The sequence below is a fragment of the Equus caballus genome, chromosome 8, assembly GCF_041296265.1.
Source record: "Equus caballus isolate H_3958 breed thoroughbred chromosome 8, TB-T2T, whole genome shotgun sequence".
In the NCBI taxonomy this organism is placed as follows: Eukaryota; Metazoa; Chordata; class Mammalia; order Perissodactyla; family Equidae; genus Equus; species Equus caballus.
The window spans coordinates 80,730,239-80,746,508 of NC_091691.1; the positions used below are offsets into that span (position 1 = coordinate 80,730,239).

The 16,270-nt window shown below is 36.1% G+C and overlaps 1 protein-coding gene across 2 annotated transcripts in view; it reads left to right on the forward strand.

Annotated features, from left to right (window-relative positions):
* Positions 1-16,270, forward strand: part of DYNAP (dynactin associated protein) — a 46,664-nt gene that overhangs the window by 3,271 nt on the left and 27,123 nt on the right. The window contains exon 1 of one of the 2 annotated variants that reach the window (XM_023647828.2): positions 14,005-14,094. The exons of the other annotated variant lie outside the window; for it this stretch is intronic. The gene's annotated coding sequence lies outside the window, so the exon portion shown is untranslated. Of the gene's footprint in view, positions 1-14,004; positions 14,095-16,270 lie in introns of those variants that run through there. 2 annotated transcript variants of the gene reach the window in all.

Sequence of the window (16,270 nt, forward strand, 5' to 3'; positions counted from 1 at the left end):
GGTCTATTTCCAGCTCTCAATACCACTCCTGTCTGGCAGCCCTGTCTTGTTAATATCCTGGCTTTCCTGATGCATCCTCTGGCAAGTCACCAGCATCTTTTTTATTTTTAATATTTTATTTAATGTCTTTGAGTGATTAACTTCTAATATCTTTTACTCCACTCTCTCTACCTCCCCTCAATTATTCTTTTTTATAACAGCCTTATTGAGATATTATTCACATCATAAGATTTACCCATTTAAAATGTGCAATTCCCCTCCCCCATTATTGTTAACGAAAGTGTACAATAATTATAGAAGGACCTTAATTAAGTGATTGATGGATGAGTGATTGGGGCAACCTCAGTTTCACACGCTAAACTCAGTTTTGGATTCAATAAATGTTTCTTTAAGATTTGATGTCTCATCAAGCATGTGGAGATAATAACCCTTAATTCTTGGAGAGGTTATGAAGATTAAATTATGGTCAAGAGGTGCACGACTTATAAAGCACACATCTCTCTTTAGTAAATGTCAGTAATAAATAGCACCAGGAAGCGATGCCACCCACGTGTCAACACCCATTTAGGAGGATGCAGTGACATTTTGCAACAACAGATGGCGCTCTTCTTCTTTTGTTTTAACCTCGCCCATGAAAAATAATTATGGGACTTAGGTAAAAGTCAAATGACTAATTTTTGTCTTTTAAGAAGTAGATTTTTTTTTAATCGTGAATAATGAGGGACATGGTTGTGGTTCCAAAATAATTAAGACTTGCTATTTGGGAGAAGAATTTGATTTATTTTGTGCATCTCTCTTGAAAATAGCATCAGGATAAACACATTGAAGTTACTGAGAGGAAGACTTTTACTCAACATAGAGAGAATGATGTAACAGGAGAGTCATCCCAGAAAGGAATATTAGATCCTAGAAAACGGGAGAAATCCTGGTCACTGCAAGAGGCACACAGACGCTGGAGTAAGAGTTCACTTTCATTCGTTGGAGTTTGATCTAAATGTCTAGGGACCTTTGAACTCAAACATAATTACATCCATTTATAAAAGCAGAGTATGATTCACCATAAAACACAACTGCTATTATTTAAATGAAATTTGAAATTTATAATCAAAAGTCAAATGTTACACGTATTATGAACTGCAATAAGACTAGAACGTAAACTCCAGTAGAACAAGGGCTTGTCTATTCTATTTATGGCTATATAAATCCCCATTGCCCAGAAAAATGTCTGGAAAGTATTAGTTCTCAATAAACATTTAAAAATCCTAATATTCTGGCAATAAAAACACATTTGACTTTTTTTTTTAAGGATTGGCACCTGAGCTAACGTCTGTTGCCAATCTTTTCTTTTCCTTCTTCTTCTTCCTCTTCCTTTTCCTCTGCCTCTACCTCTCCTTCCCCTTCTTATTCCCAAAGCCCCAGTACATGGTTGTATATTCTAGTTGTAGGTCCTTATGGCTCTGCTATGTGGGACGCCACCTCAGCATGGCTTGATGAGTGGTGCTAGGTCTGCGCCCAGGATCTGAACTGGCAAAACCAGGGGCCGCTGAAGCAGAACACGTGATGAACTTAACTACTCAGCAACAGGGCTGGCCCAACATTTGACATTTTTGAGTAGATGTAGAATGGAATCTAGTGTCATGTGGAATTAGGAAAAATCACTGATATAGATCAAACATTTGCTTCTTTCCATTTTGAGTGCTACTAATTATTGTTGGTCCAGAATGTTTATCTAAGTAATCCTTCATTAATTTTAATTCATTGAAATAACATTCTACCATAGATATTGGGAATTGAATTGAGTAAAAAGGAGAACCATTCTTCTCTTTTATGATAATCACATAAGAGAATGTGTAAAATTTTCCTTTTTTTAACTTCTATATTTACTGATTTTATGCAAAGCTAATTAATTAATACTAATTTTGATAAAACTTTTGAAAATTTCTTTGCACCTTCTATGTATTTTTATAACAATTTTTCATACATTTTAACTAATCGAATAATACTAGAAAAATAATTATCACTAAATGCACTGCATTTTTAAACCTCTTTCTGGCTTGTTACTTACTATGTCAATCAAACAATAAAAATGATGAACTAAGATAATTCCTTTGCCTAAAATTGCCAAAAATAAAGAAGGGGAACTGTCATGCTGGTTTCAGCCAATTAGTGGACCACAGGTGTTTTAATTGTCATTAGACCATAGTGAAATTCAAGCCAAGGAGTTTTCTTTGTGGGTAAAAAATGAAGCAATCTGAAATAGCATTATTAGATAAATCTGAAAGAGACTACCAAATTCTTTCAGCTGAAGAATGGCCAAATACAAAACACTTTCACTTCATTAACTAACAAAGATTTCCAAATTCTTTCAGCTAAAATTCCAAGAGTCTCCACAGGGAATCTCAGACTAACTGTGAAATATACCCAGGTGTAGAGTGTATGACTGCGAGGGTGTTGGAAACACAACTGCAAGAGTCATCATTTTCGCAACCTAGAATGCCAAAAGCACCCCTGGTGTTGGGCAAAGTGACAATCCTGGATTTACCCAAACACTCTCTGCACCTTATATTCATCCAGGTGTGTTCTACTCTGTCTCATTGAGTAACGTGGTAATACTTGCCTAAAAAATGTTCTTTGACAAAGCAGAGATCATGTGAATTTCACAGTAACATATTCTCTTCAGTACTTTGCAATTGTGTCTTGCAGCTGTTTAATTAATTAGGCATTATGAAAGTGGAACATTCCAGTTATTGGACAAGTATCAGAAATTATTTGTTCCTCTGTAGGCTATCAAAATAAGGTATAGATGCAAATGACCACTTGTGAAATTTTATCTACTCTGTGGTTATGGTGTCCAGGGCCAAATTAAGGTAGTGTCCCCGTACCATAATAAGATAGTGGGTTACTAAGGATGTTCTTCAACTGTTATAGAAGTCTAGGGTGCTCCGGTAGCTCTTCTTTGTTAAGGATTTAGAGTCCAGTTTTCTTCCAGCTGCTGCTCGGCTGTTCATAGGATATTGCCCTAATCTGTGTGTTACAGGAGGGCTCACTCATTGAGCTTCATTCAAACAAAAGGGAAGGGAGTGGGGAAAGGAAGCGTGTACTCCTTGTTCTTAAGCACACAACCCAGCAGTGGCACACATACCTTCCTTTCTCCTGCACTGGGTCAGACTTTGGTCATATGGCCACACCTGCTACATGGGTGGTTGGGCAGTGTAGCCTTTATCCTTGGCACGCCTGTGCCCCGCTAAAATTTGTGGAGTTTGCTTACTATGAAAGTAAAGGAGAGGATAGCTATTAGGGATAATTAGGAATGTATCAAACTTGTAGCCAGCCTGGAAAAAAAGCCCATTTTGTAGTCATTTCAAGTGTGGTATTATTTATTTGCTGATATTAACAATGTTCAATACTGTTGAAACATTTCATCCACATGGATTCTTACAGCCTGCAGAACCAAAAGATATTTCTCGGCAGGCATCATGTTATACTGTTTGAGGGACAAGAACTTCTCCCCTCTTCCACAGCTTTTTCTGTGCCTATATATGTTAGAAGCTGAGGCAATGTCACTGTATTTTAGTTGATTCCAATTAGAACTCTTAAGCTAAAAATGGTGAATATATTTGTAAGACGACTTTTGAAAAGGTTCAGCTACACACACACACACACACACACACACATTCTCTCTCTGTATGGCTTCAAGAGGGCACAGAAGTTGTTTATTCACTTAGCATCTAGCATAATACCCAGCATATGTTGAATGAATAAATAAAAATTAGCCACCTAATTTGAAAATTTAAGTTTATTTTTTCACGTACAAAAAATATTTCTTCCTCGCTATTTCAAGGAATCCTACCACTTCTTTTTAAAACATTTTCTGAGATAGTGCTTCTCAGACTTCGGTGTGCATAAGAGTCATCTAAGCAGAGTATAAAACCCTCCTGAGTTTTAGTTAGTCTGGTGTGGGGCCCAGGAATAAGCATTCCCAAGATGTCTTCCCATCCCGTTCCAACTCTGGGACTTGATTGATGTGCTTCTCTTTGTTTTCAAAAGGACGTCTAGTAGACTCTGTAATGAACTGTCTGCTTTTCTTCATCCTGAGCTGGGGCACATGAGTGACTACTAGCCTGAAAGACAGCAGAGAGGTTCTCACCATGATTATTAAACTGGCTGTGTCCTTTCTCCTCTTGGGGCCTCGATGTCTTCTACTATAAAAAAGCAGGGTTAGAATAGATGATATCCTCTAAGTCGGAGCTCTATCATTGGAAGATTGAGATATATTAAATTAGATGGATCTCTAGCTAGTCAATTAGCACTAATGATACATCTATCATAAGAAAACATTAATTTTGAATTACATTTGGGTTACTCACTGTGTAGCAGTCATTTTTTAAAGACTTACAAGTTATTCAAATACTATTCTTCACCAAGAATTTTCTGTGCCACTTTCGTGAAAATCTCCCTGGGTATAGGTTGGATGCTAATTGTTAATTTCCAAATTGACAGTTATTTTTAAACTCCAGTCTAATGCCATCTAGATTTTGCTGAATAACAAGAACATTTTTACCTGTGTAAAGCAGAGGCTGTCTCAACAGTTGAATTTGAAGACTTTGGAAGACACTTGATTCGTTAAATTCCGTTTAACTAAGTTTCCTAGTGCCCCTCTGGAAGATGGAAGACCTTGGTGAATATGTTAGTAGTTATTTGTATATCAGATTTGCCAGCTTTCAGAGTTGGGGCCCTGAGGAAGTAGAACTCAAGATAGACCCATTTTTCTGGAAGCTGAGGGAAGAGGTCTGAAAAGTTTTAGAGTATGAGACCCTGAAAATATCAAGGTCTAATAAACAGAGAGCTATGCATCCCCACGAGAAAGTGCCAACAATGAGGGAGAAGATGGCCATGTTTAGTTGGAAAAAAAATCAATGGAAAATGTCACCTGCTCCAGATTTTTATCATGGAGATGGCCCCAAAGTCAGAAAGAACGATGGATGAAGGATGTTGCTATAAGGTAAGAGAATGTAATATGACCTATAATTTGAGAAATTTTTTCTGTTTGGAGGACCAGGAGAGAGCACTACTTTTAGTCTCAGTATTCTTATTTATAAAACAACTGGCAGAGGTTGCTTTTGATAAGCAGTCAGTTCCCTTTTCGTTCTGATAATCCATAAACATTTACTTCTGTATCTCACCGACACTCTGTGGTGGTGTATCTTTGTAGGATGCACCTATAAATGCTTGAAACATGGAGATATTTAATAAAGAAATATCATATGATGACAATTAATGATATATAATCTTGACCTCAAAACGTTAATAAAGTATTTAAAATAATAAAAGACAATGACTTGACCAGATTTAATTATTTTGAGGAGAAATATTATTTTTAAAATTTATTTATTCATAAAATAAAACAAAACATTTGATTTATTTAATACAAAAGTTTTGTTTTAAATACTGATCTTCTACTAACAATCTCATGACATGTCACAAGCTCGTTTAGAATTTTCAGAATAATTTCACTTCAAAATTCAATATAGTGGCCTCTTTTTCTTTCAGTTTGTCCCATTGTTTTGTTCCTGTAGATATTCTAGAGTCCGAGCTACCATGAAGCTCACAGCTCAGCATGTCCGTTTCCATCATCAATGTGTGTCACTGATGAGGCTTGTACCAAAGTTACTGCTCTACATCAACCCAGGAACCCTTAAACACCCAAAATTCCCAAAAAGACTATTCCAACATGGACAGGCAATGTTTGCAACAACATTGCTTATTCCCCAGTGTTGCCCCCATAGCAGTATGGCAGTGCTTTTGGTTCAGTATTTACTGATCTATCTATTTATCTATCTATCTATCTATCTATCTATCTATCTATCTATCTATCTGTATCTATACAGAGAGAGAGACAGGGAAAGAAAGAATGGTATGCATGGTACATATATGTAATGTGTGTATATACATAATGGTATATACATATAGATAGATATGCAACGGGCAAGTGAACTATGCTCAAGTGGCACAACAGATATGTATATTCAGTGTTCCAGGACTCAAGGTCTCTGCTTTGTGGGGACCTGTGTCACATTCCAACCGTAATCCAGCCTCTGAGTCTGAGTCTTTCTGGATGCCTTTAGCCCTCTTAACCCTGACCTCTTTTTCCATTTTTTTAACCCTTTATTAGGGAAAATTTTAAACTAGCACAAAAGTAAAGAGAAGAGTATAAAATAACCCCATATTTGAATCATTGAGCTTCAACAAATATCAACATTTTCCCAATTACATTTTGTCACATACATTAGGTCATTTCCTGCAAATAGCTCAGCATACTTCTCTACCTGATAAGGACATTTTTAGTAACATGGCCACTTTCCTGTTATCACACAATAAAATTAAGAGTAATTCCTTAGTATCATTTAATATCTAGTCTATGTTTGAATTGCCCCTATTATCTCAAAAGTTATAATTGTTTGGTTTTAATTAGGATCCAACTAAAGTCTACATATTGCTTAGATTGTTATGTATCTTTATCTCTTTAGCCTAAAACAGTTTGCCCCTTCTCTCTCTCTCTTTTTCTAAACATATCATTGATTTGTTGAAGAAACTGGGTCATTTGCCAGATAGAATGTCCCGTATTCAGAATTGTATGGGTTGGTCCTTCATGACATCTTTCGACTTGTTCTTTTATCCTCTGGACTTCCTGCAAACCAGAGGCAAGAACAGTTTGTAGGCAATGCATAAAATCATGTGTCACATAAAGTCTGATTTTCCTGCTTTTTGTGATGCTAAGATTGTTTATAGTTTCAGATGGCATCAAGGTGATGCCTCTATCATATTCCTCCTCAACTATTTCACCTAATGGCTTTAATGTCTATAGATAATCTTTGCCTAGATCCACTTTTTTTTTTCACTAGGGGCTTAAAACTATGATTTTCTAATTATATATTTTCCTCTACATTATAGTTGAAATTCTTTAGCAAAGATGAACCAACTATTTCATTACCCTGAAAAACAATTCTCAGAGAAAAGATAGCATAAATATTTTATTTTTTATTTTGTTTATTAATTTTCAAAGAAATGAGTTGGTTGGTACCCTGGCATCCTCCTTTGATGACCAATGAGTATTTTTTCAGAATTAATTTCAGTCATTAGTTTTTTGATGCTTGACTTTTCCTTTAGGCCAGTCAGGAGCCCTTTCAAGTTGGCTCTTGTGTCTTCTTGACAAAGCCTGATCAGTGTTTGGCAGATTCCTTGCTTTCTGGCATACTAAGATGTCCCAGGAATATAATTTTGTACTTTCCCTGACCCAGACTTAGAATTAGCTATTTTTCCAAGGATCGCTGGTTTCTTTTAGTCAAGAATGATAGAGACCACAATCTGTCTTTAGCTCTCCTGATTCTGATTTTGGTGTTTTTAACTTTCACTTAGAAACCTCACTTGGTTTCCCAGTGTTCTCCCCCTTGATTTGTTACCCAGGCTCAGCTCTCCCATTTTCCTGAACTGTTGTCACGCTTACTATATTCACTTCCCCTCATAGCATGATCCCCAAGCAGAAACTTGACATTTCTTGATGGATGACATGGTTGGTAGTTGGGCTGGGTTATCCTGGCTCTGAATCCACCTCTGTTCTGTTCCTTGTTACGGTGGAGTATCCTTTGGAGGATCTGAGCCCTGGTTCTTGAAACAAAATAGTGAAGTGTCAACTTTGGCAGAGCTGAGGCGATATGGAAGAAGGGTGATCTTAAAGGAGAGAAGTAAGAGGATGTAAAATAAAGCATTTAAATTTTCAAGCTCAGAGTGATTTTAGATATCACTTAATCCAATCTTTTCATTTATTGACTAGAAAAACATTCAGGGAAGTTGAAACTTTTGCTAGAATTCATACAGCTAGTTATTGGCTGAGATAGCTGCTAGCTCAGGTGCCAATCTTTAAAAAAAAAAAAAGCTTTGTTGCAGCATCATGATAACCATCAGTGTCAACATAATCACAAACACTTTATGGCATTTACTAAGTGCCAGGAATTGATATAAGCACTTTACCCATACTACCTCATTCAAGTTCCACAACAACCCCAAGACATAGGTTCTATTATTATCCTTATTTTACAGATGAAGATTCTGAGGAACAGAGTTGAATTAACTTACCCAAGGCCACAGTGTAAGTGGCAGAACCAGGTTGAAACCCAGGTTGTTTGTGGCTCCAGACTCTATGCCGTCCAACCACCATGTATTCAGTCTCTCACTTGCACAGCACTTTATAGTTTACAAAGCAATTTCATCTCTATTAACCTTTATTCTGGTACTATAAGTCATGTGGTACTGTTACTACCATTTTACAGATACAGACATGAGCTCAGAAAGGATAAGCAATTTTCCAAGTGAAAATAGCTGGTATCTTGCGGAAGCTGATCTGTCTGAAAAATTTCATGCTGACAAATCTTAATCTGAGCTGAAGATTAGCATAAGGCTGTGTTTGGCCTAATAATTAAAATGCACATTGCTGCAAAGTTTCTAGGAAGCCTGATTATTGGAGGAACACAACCACAGCCTCCACTTCAGCTGAAGTTACTATCATAATGGAAACAACCGCCAGCATTTCAACGGAACCTTCTACTACAATGGATACGACCACCACTCTGACTGAATCTATCACTTCAGTTGAGCATAATACCATGGCAGTGGCCATAACCACATCAACAGAAGTTATACCTAGCGTTAGTCCAAAAAACCTCACAACAATAACTACTTCAATGGAACATGCAACTCCTGGACCTACAACCACCATCATAACTTCTTCTGAACCTACGACAGCCACCCTCACTTCAGGTGAGTCTGTGAGTATGACCTCTTCAACTGATCCTAGAACCCATTTGACTACAGGTACTTCAACTGAACTTATGACCACAGCAGAAATTGTTGTTTCTACTGAAGCTGAAAACACCACCATTACTACTGAACCTTCTACTATTAAAACTATGACAACCTCTTCAGTTGACATTACAACAAATGCAGTCAGTACCATCTCATTCACTGAACCTAAAAACGCTGCAACTTCTCCTGAACCTACTACACTTAGAGACATAATAACCACTTCAGCTGAAACTACAAACATCGTAACTCAAAATTCCACTTCTACCAAACTCTCAACCATAGCACCAGCTATCCTTGAACTGAACGTAAACCTCCCACCAATTCCACTGAGTCTGCAAACAAAACAGCCATGCCTGCTTAAACTAAATCTACAAATACCACTAGATGTATAGGTACAAAAGCGGGGACCAAAGCATCAACCACCTTTATAACCACTCAGCATTTTTTCAGAAGCTAAACAATGGCACTTCAACAGAATTTATAACACTTAAAATGAATCTACAACCCCCATAGCTTTAGCCACTTCAACTGAAGCTACATCCACAACAGGAGCCAACACTTAGCTGAACTTACAACCACCACTATTCTACTATCACAACAGCCATCACCACTGCTACTTTATGTCAGCTCTCTATAGCCAGTACTTGAAGTAAACCTGTAATTCACACAACTTTGAATTTACGACCACATCAGTCACTGCCACTTATTCTGTTAAACTCATCACTCACAATACAGCCACCTGAATGTCACGCATTCACTTTGCCCCCCATTTACCACTAACTCTAGTTAATTGCAAAGACAACAGCTAATATCCAGGTAACAAAGGCTAATTGAAGAGATTTAAAGTTATGCTTCCAATGACCAGGCTTCTCTGGAAACCATGGAAGCGGAATCAGTGAGGGGAACCATTGTTTTACAAATCAATGGACATTGATTTTGTCAATAGACATTGAAAATTTGTTGGAAAAAATTCGTTATTGAGACTGTCTTGGTCTGTTTAGGCTGCTGTAACAAAATACCATAGACTGGGTGGCTTATAAGCAATAGAAATTTATTTCTCTAGCTCTAGAGGCTGGGAAATTCAAGATCAAGGTGCTGGCAGATTCAACATTGAGTGAGGGCTTCCTGATTCATAGACAGTTATCTTTTCTCTGTGGCCTCACATGGCAGAAGGGGCAAGGCAGCTCTCTAGGCTCTCTTTTAAAAGGGCGCTAACCCTATTCATGAGGGCTCCACCTTCACCACATAATCACCTCCCAACAAACCCACCTCCAAACACATCACATCGGGGGTTAGGATTTAACATGTGAATTTCGGGGACCCAAATATTCATTCTCTAGCACAGATATACTGCAAAAATACTAGCCTTATTCAGACCTACAAATAATGGACTGCTACTTCTTATATGATTGCATCCTGGCAGGGGTAGGGAGGGAATATTTTACTTACCAAATAGCAAGAAAAGACATATATTTAAGCAAAACCTTCTAAAATAAATATTTCAATATTGACCATGCTAATTAGAAACATACACATGAGTTTACTTTCAAAAATGATAGTAAGATTTTCCTAGTTTGAGATATAGTAGGTGCTCAATAAATATCTGTTGCATGAATACCTGCCTACTTACTTGCCTACATAAACATATAAATAGGTAAATATTAATTGACTTGTGTATTAGTGTCCTATTACTGCTATACAATATACCAAAAATTTAGGGGCTTAGAACAACACAACTTTACTATCTTTAAAATAAAATAGAGACAATAAAAATTATCATCTCTGGGGAGATTCTATTTTCTTGTCTTGTCTAGCTTCTAGAAGATGCCTGCATTCCTTGGCTCATAGCCCCTTCTTTGTATCACTTTAACTTTGCTTTTGTCATCACATCTCCTTCTTTTATTTTGACTCTCCTGCTTCCCTCTTATAAGCACCTTTGCGCTTACATTTGGTTCATCTCATTAATTGAGGATAATCACCCCATCTCAAGATCCTTAACTTAATCACATTTGCCAAGTCTCTTTTACTATGTAGAGTATCATTGGGTTTAGGTTGTGTACATTTGGAGGGGGGAAGCATTGTTCAGGCTAACATTGTCCATGTGCTGGTCCCCAAAGATTCATATACATCCCACATATAAAGCACATTCACTCCATCTCAAGTCCCCCCCAAATCTCGATCCATTATAGCATCAACTCAAGTCCAAAATATTATCTAAGCTTCATGAGCTTAAAAGTTCCCAATTTCATCATATAAATCATCTTAAAATTAAGTATATGGACCAAGCTCTGTGTATAATCCATCCTGAGACAAAGTAGCTTTTCATCTGTAGACATATGAAGTTAGAAAACAAGTTGTCTGCTCCCAAAAGACAATGGTGAGAGAGACATAAGATAACATTTACAGATAGTCCCATTCGAAAAGGGAGAAAATAAAAGGAAAAAGTAGCCATTGGCTGCAAGCAATTTAGGGATCAAGCCAGGAAAACGCCCTTAGGTTTGGAGGTCTGGGAATAACCCTCCACCTACTGAGTCTGCAGTTTTACCCTTTTACTTGAAAGGCAGTCATTCTTCCTTTCTCTTGAAAAGCAGCATATATTTGAAGCTAAGTGGTGTTTTTAGCCTGTTTCCTGCCTGAAGAATTTTGAGAGTCCCAGAGACTTCTTTCGTTTCATTCTCTCTCTGTCCCTTGCATTAAAAGCTGGCAGTGTTTCTGCTGGTATAAAATTCTCAGGGATCTTCTGGGTCCCCTGTGTATGTCACTCCATTAGACAAGAGGCTCCTTCACAGATCCTTCCTGGAAAAATTTCATTCCTATTCCTGGCTGCTGCTGAGATGGCTGAGAGGATCCATAAATCACAAGCTTAATCTCTTCAGAGAGCCTTCTGTGGGATTGAATAGTCTGACATTTTATCCTTCCAAGGCACTGCTAAAAGGTTGTGGCTTTCTCGCTAGATCGTGCTTTCTTGACAGTGAATCTCCTATTTTCAGCATCTTTTGCAATCTGGATAGGCTGAGAATTTCCCAAATCATCGAGTCTTTGTTTCTTTGTGCTTAATAGTTCTTCCCTAAATTTATCTTTCCTCTTGCATTTTACTATAAATAGCAAGAATAAAGCAATCCACATCTTCAACATTTTCCTTGGAAATATCTTTAGCCAAATGTCCAAGTTCATTACTTATAAATCTGCTTTCCACATAACTGAATTGTGAAAGACAGCATTAAGCTAAGTTTATGCCACAACATAACAAGAATCTCATTTCCTCCAGTTTCCAAAAGCATGTTTCTCATTTTCTTCTGAGCCTTCACCAGCAGCATCTTTAACGTCCATATTTCTACCAATAGTCTGTTTATGATGATTTAAATATTCTCTAAGACAATATAGGTTTCCTCTACCATGCTCTTCACTTCCTTCTGAAACCTCAGTAGCAGAGTTATTAACATCCATATGTCTACTAATGGTCTGCTCAAGATAATCTAAGCTTTTTCTATCATGCTCCTCAAAATTTTCTGAAGTTCTTTTCATTGCTCAATTCCAAAGCCACTTCCACTTGTTTAAATATTTGTTATAACATCACCCCACCTCCAGGTCCCAAAATCTGTATTAGGTTTTTATTGCTACTGTAACTACCACAAACTTAGTGGCTTGACGCAACACAAATTTATTGAATTACAGTTCTGGAGGTTAGAAGTGCTGAATGGGTGAATCAACATATGGTTTCCTCACTCAATGATAAGTCAATACATATTCTTCTCAAGCTCACAGGGAACATATGCAAAAATTGATCATATACATAAAATAATTCTAAATAAATTTCAGAATTGGTATTATACAGATCATTTTCTCTCACCATGAACAATTAAGTTAGAAACCAGTTTTAAAAAGATAACTGGAAGAGCCCAAACACTGGTGAATATTAAAAACACTTCTAAATAATTTATAAGTCAAATAAAAATGACAGAAATTGGAAAATTCTAAGAATTTAATGATATTGAAAATGTTATAATAGCAAACCTTTTCGATGCAGATGAACTTGGAGGAAAATTTGTATTTTTTAATGTTTATATTGAAAAATAAAATGCTAAAAGCTAATGACTTAAGCATTGTCTTAAAATGATACAGGAAAACAGCATAAAGTCCAAGTGCAATTTTTTATTTTTATTTTTTCTCTCCTTTTTATAAACTATAACTTACACACAGTAAAGTATACAAACCTTGAATATATAGCCTAATAAATTTTTACACATATATGTATACGTCTAGATTAAGATATAAAACATTTCCATCATTTCAGAAACTTGCCTTATTCTGAATACTGGCACCCCATTTCCCCAGAGGTAAACATTATTCTGAATTCTGTCACCATAGATTAGTTTTGCCTGTCCTTTATCTTCACATTAATGTCACCTCATGGTTCAGATGCTTTTGAACATGGCTTCTTTCACTCAACAAAACGTCTGTGTCATGTATCAGTGGGTGAGCCTACGTTTAGCTTTAATTATCCAAATATAATTTTCGCATTATTTTCCTGTTTAAAATGTTGCTGTTTGATCTACTATTTCTACATAAAATATCAGAAGTCTCATATTGTCATTTAACTCCAGTTTCCTGTAATTATTTGACATCATTTCTCTCTGTTCCTAAAATAACCTGCTGTACCCTTAGAGCTGTCTCCATCAATCTCTATCCTCCCTTTTAATGCTTTACCTCTTTCTGCTCTTCTACAGTGCCCTCCTTTTTCTCATCTGCTAGCCTTGCCCATCATGACCTTGAACATCTGGATCAGAACTTGACTGCTACATTCAGGGAGCAATTCAAATTATTTATTTGCTTTACTTTTTAATGGCCTTGATTCAGACCCACTTATTCTCAGCCCCATCTCACTGGCTTTGATTGAGCCTCCTTCAGGTCCTCCTCGCTCAATCCACTGAACCTCCCCCTCCCCACCTATAGCCCTAGTTCCCACCTCAGTTCCAGACCCAGCTATGACTGAGAAGGAGTTATATTTATCCCGCCAGCATGATAAATCCTAAAATATGTCACTCGAGTCTTGTTGGTATTCATTATTGTTGTTTGGTCTTTATAACAGAGTTAATGTACTAAATGTCTTTCCCTGGCCCCTTCCCCCCATTGTTTTCCTCCTTAGCACAGAGTAATGCCTAGTCAATGGAAGGGGCACTCTAAAAATACCTTGGAATTCAAAAAGTATTTCATAAAGCTTCTATATCCCACCAGGTAAGTGGGAATAATAATTCTTCATGCATAATTAGAATTAGATTATGATCCCATGGTGCACCCATAGTAAATGTCACTATTAATGACAACTGCATCTTATCAGGGATGTTGTCCACTAAGGGCGATTGAGTGACATTTGATAATAAACAGAGTGATTCTTTCTCCTACCACTCACATGTTTTAAAAGAAATTTGAATATCAGACTTACGTAAAAGTCAACTGACCAATTTTAGCCTCTAAGAAATAATATTTTTAGAGTAAAAAAAAAACTATAGTATTTCTCCTTAAAAGCTTAAAAACTGTTATTTAGAAGAAAATATTTATTTTGTCTCTAGAAAAAAAGAAACAGGGGAAATCAGTTAAAGCTACAGGGAGGAACATTTCAACACAATATAAGGAAATGTTTTTGGAAATGAGTGTCATCAGAAAATAAAATGCCAAAATCCTAGAAAACTCATTAACTCTAGTCACTGGCACTGGGCACAAGAGTTTGAATGATACAGTTGGCCTTCATTCAATGGAGGACTGAATTATATCTAGGATCTTTAAAAACTTTTTTACATATAACCGTAAATTTATAAATAGTAAAACGATGTTATCCTTAATATACCAAAATATTAAAATTTAAACAAATTTTGAAAGTTATAATCTGAATTCCAATATGTCCTTTATTGGTGAGGTGACCATACATCCCAGTTTTCCTGGGACAGTCTTAGATTACACCGTTTGTATCAGAATAATATTAATAGTGAGTTTTTTCACCCTCAAAAGCGTCTTGGTTTAGATGGTAAAATACATGGTCACCCAATTTATAAACAAAGACTAGATTGTAAACTCCTTGATGGGAGGGATCTTCTCTATGTTATTTACTCTGCTCTGAACAGTAACTGGCACAAATTAGCTGCTCAATAAATTTTTGTTGAGTGAAATGAGTGTCTATTTTACAAATGAAAGGCAATATTCCCTTAATAAAAGCATATTTACCAAGTTTTAGATAAACATGGACTGGGGCTCTCAAGTAATTTCGAATTAGAAAAATCACTGAACTGCAACTGAACTTGTACTGAAATGTTGATTAAGTTTCTATTTTGCTTGTACTACTAATTGTGGTACCACAGTGTTCCTTAAATAATTTTTAATTGGTTTTACTTCATTGGAAGAACATTCTCCTGTAGATACTAGGACCAGAACTGTGAAAACTAAAATTAAAATAAATTTGTTTTATAATAATCATTTATATTAATATAACATAGAATTGTAATAAATAGGATTTAAAAGAATTATATTTTATGCAATGCAATAATTGCACTGATATTGATTCTAATATTACTCATGAAAGTTTCTTTTGTATCTCCTTGTGACTTTTTCATAATGATATTCTTATACATTAGAACTCTTTGTATTGTATAAGAACTTCAAATAACAACAGTAGTTAGCTTTTGAAATCTGATATCTGGCTAGTTAATTGCTATATCAAGTACATAGAAAATATGATGACTATAACAATCTCTTTGCTTAAGTGATTGCCAAGGATCAAAGAGCTTGAGCTGTCATACTGGTTCTCAGTGTAGCAATAGAGAAAAGGAGGGATGCATAGACATTTTAATTATCATCACGATGCTCATGGTCAAATTTCATCCACGAAAGTATATGATATGGGTAAATGGTTTTTTAAAAAGTCAGTGTTGACCCAGCATTTAAGACAATAGTGGTGTCCACTCTATTACTAGATGAATCTAAAACAGCACTCTGCTAACAAACTTGGCTAATAAAAACTCAAATATCAAAGCTCTCAATCACTCTGTTGTACAAGAAAAATATTTAGCTAATATTTTTGGCTAAAATGTCTGCTTAATTTAAAGAGATTTAATAGAAGAGTGTGAGAAATAGTAAGGTGTATCCATATACTTTTTGTACATATTCTAATCCAATTAGTTTGCCCTATTCAATACAAAATGCACAAGAAATGTGAGGTATTTTTTAAAAATCCAAATATCTGCATAATACAATACATGATTGTACACAATAACATGATTTTTAAGTGTTCAGTTTATATTTTCTTTGGTACTCTGTAAATAGGTCATTTAGGATTTTGAGAGTGGGAATTAAAAGTTTCTGCACAAGTGATAGAATGATGTACCACTCTCCAGGCTATTGGATAACACAGATGTACAAT